Here is a 796-nt window from a genome sequence, read left to right as displayed (position 1 = left end):
CCCCATTGCACTGCATTGAAGGGGCGGAAACCCAATGGCCGCCCCCAAACCCGACCCAGGTGGGACTCGAACCCACAATCCCCAGCTCCGGAGGCTGATGCCTTGTCCATTAGGCCACTGGGCCGCCGGGCTGCTGCCGCTGCTATGTGCTGCTCTTGTTGCGTCACCGGGCCCCAAAGTCCTAAATCCCCAAGTCCCAACGGCCCTATATCCTATACCCTATATCCCAATGACCCCATATCCCAATGACCACATACCCTATACTCTATAGCCTATTAATCCCATATTCCATGTCCTAAGCCCTATATCCCATTGACCCCATATCCTAAATCCTATATCCCATTAACCCCATATCCTAAACCCTATATCCCATTAACACCATATCCTAAACCCTATATCCCAATGAGCCCATATCCCAATGACCCCATACCCTATACTCTATAGCCCACAAATCCCATATTCCATGTCCTAAACCCTATATCCCATTGACCCCATATCCTAAACCCTGTATCCCAGTGACCCCATATCCTAAACCCTATATCCCATCAAGCCCATATCCTAAACCCTATATCCCAATGACCCCATATTCCATATCCTAAACCCTATATCCTATTGACCCCATATTCCATATCCTAAACCCTATATCCCAATGACCCCATATTCCATATCCTAAACCCTATATCCCATTGACCCCATATCCATATCCTAAACCCTATATCCCAATGACCCCATATTCCATATCCTAAACCCTATATCCCAATGACCCCATATTCCACATCCTAAACCCTATATCCCA

General features: G+C 47.5%; 1 non-coding gene across 1 annotated transcript; it reads right to left on the bottom strand.

Moving 5' to 3' along the window:
- Positions 1–51: 51 nt before the first annotated feature.
- Positions 52–124, bottom strand: TRNAR-CCG. Its single transcript has one exon. It is a non-coding gene; the product is annotated as a tRNA-Arg (tRNA).
- Positions 125–796: the final 672 nt, after the last annotated feature.

Source organism: Meleagris gallopavo, unplaced genomic scaffold, assembly GCF_000146605.3.
Source record: "Meleagris gallopavo isolate NT-WF06-2002-E0010 breed Aviagen turkey brand Nicholas breeding stock unplaced genomic scaffold, Turkey_5.1 ChrUn_random_7180001857147, whole genome shotgun sequence".
Classification (NCBI taxonomy): Eukaryota; Metazoa; Chordata; class Aves; order Galliformes; family Phasianidae; genus Meleagris; species Meleagris gallopavo.
Note: the sequence above shows the minus strand (reverse complement) of the source record. Positions and strands in the feature narration are given on the sequence as shown.